This window comes from Protopterus annectens, chromosome 2.part0, assembly GCF_019279795.1.
Source record: "Protopterus annectens isolate FY-2018-M chromosome 2.part0, PAN1.0, whole genome shotgun sequence".
NCBI lineage: Eukaryota > Metazoa > Chordata > Ceratodontiformes > Protopteridae > Protopterus > Protopterus annectens.
The window spans coordinates 1,231,808,454-1,231,810,897 of NC_056728.1; positions in this window are offsets into that span (position 1 = coordinate 1,231,808,454).

Sequence of the window (2,444 nt, forward strand, 5' to 3'; positions counted from 1 at the left end):
CTCATATCCCCTTCACAAAGAAGACAGGAGAAATGCATTTTTCCTTGTAAGAAAACAAGCAATGCACACAAACGATAAAACAATGTCATGTGACAGTGGCGCATCAGAAAAGTCTTGTGATACAGAAATCTTGGATTAAGGAATGAGGGCCAGCAAACTGATCATAAACACAAGTAAAAATAGTGCTGAAGGTCCTTTTATGCTAGTACTAATGGACTAAATCAGAATGCAGGCAACTTGTTTTATTATTTAGAAGCAAGATAAAAATAGGGTAAAGAAAAGTATGCAACAGCTGCTTAAAGAGAATTTTCCAAACATTCAGTGGAAGCTATTTTTTAAATTAAGTCAAGCAAAAGTTGAAAAGTATTTAAAGAATTCAAAAAGATATTGAAGTACACTAGTGTAAAATGCAATGGAATTTTAAGTCAAAGTTTCCTTTTGCTGCCTGTTTTGTATATTTTAGTTTTACTTACTTAACTAGTATCTCGGTATAAAGCTATTCCATAGTGCTGGAGTTTCTTCACTGCTTTTTTTGCATACATTCATTCACAGAAGTTATTTGGTAATGTTTTAGTAAACCATGTAATATCCTTTCAGGAAACTCTTCATCTTGTGTTTTGAAACTGATGACGACATAACATACATTACCCCATATTTATTGTCAAGGTGTATCTTTCTAGCTCAGAGTTCTGATGCAAGATAAGACAGGAATCAGATTTAATGGTGTACAAGATATTGTACGTTTTGAACTTAATCATTCACTGATGACTTAAAATGTCTTATTGCATGTGACCACTGAAGCATTTGGCACTGAATTCAAGAGATGAATGCCCGTGCATATATTTCCTGGATGACACCAATACATTAAATTATCAACTGTATTTGCTGGTTCCTGTTCATTGTTTGGAAATTCTTGTTATTGGCCTGGCTATCCTTCTGATGTTATCATACTTTTTTTCTGTATATGTCACGGGTTCTGTTCAGCTTATTTATCTACAATACATTCACTACCAATCCAGAATAAGATCAGCTATAACACCCAATCAACAATCCATTTGCTTGACAGAAAATGATTATTTGGTGTCCAACATTCTAAGCTATGTGTACATAGTTTGGCATTCTAGGCCATCCACAAAGTTTTATTTGTAAAAGGAATCAAAAGTACACTAGTTAACATGATTTTTGTTTAATCAGAAGAGTTTGAGATCTGTAAAATAATCTAGCTGGAGAAGTTTACAAAGGTAAGACTCCAAACAGAAAAAAATATATATGACAGTTGGTTTTAAAACAATAAATAAACAAATCAGTTATAAAATAAACAAATTATCATTTACATATGTCCACAGCTGATCAATACATCAAAGTTATACATCAACAATTAATATTTTTCAAGTAAGACTTTAAGTTTAAGCCAAGATTGATATGAATGTGCAATATTAAAAGTTCTTGTCTTTATAGTAGCAATTCACTACTGCAAACAATTTTTGCCATAGTAATAAATTCAGCACTAGAGGGGGTAACTTTACTTTTCCAATTTTTAATACTTACTTTTCTGGCTATAGCAAGAATAGGCCAAAGAAGTTTTGCTTTACATCTTATTCCTACATTCATAAATTCTACCTTTATGTGTCAGACAGGAATAACATGCCATGAAAGCACTAGCACAGTGGCTCTACCATGACAATAAGAACATCTGCATCACTGATATCCCCTCACCACATATGATGATTTCAGAAGCTTGTAATTGCTTTCATCTCATAAAAAGATTCATTCTTTATTTCAACAAAAAGACAGTCAGGAGAACAGTTGATCATAGAAAGAATCCAGAAAAAGTGTAAGATCTGAAAATAACAGATTGAAGGGCCCATACACTCTCTTAAAATTACATACAGCTAGGTGTTATATCTACAGCACTGCTTGAAGTAGCTTATACTATTTATGGCTTATTTATTTTAAGTCTTGCTATACCATTTTGCTTTTTGCAGTCATGCTTTCATCTACTTATACAACTATTCCTTTCTTTCATCATTACTTTTTTGTTGGGATAACATCTGAGTTGCACATGACATTTTCATTTCCTAAACCATTACGTTACCACATGGTCTTACTCACTCATACTATCTAACTGTACTTCCACAGCAGAATTCTTTATTGCTTGAAAAGTCATACCTGGTGTTCAACACAACTTGATCTGACACACACTTGTAGGCTGACAGCCATAGCCATTCTAAGATCCCCTCACTTATCCCACTTCCATGTTATTAATCAGCCTATGAAATGGATTTATTCCTTTAAGATCTGTAAAAAATGTGTCTTTTAGGAAAAGCATAAACAAAAAATGTTAACAGGGCCAATGGTATGTACAGTGATTTATATGGATGTCCAAAACAACTTTTGTGAACCTGAGTAAATAGTATATAAAGATAAAATAGAACAGAGCAATG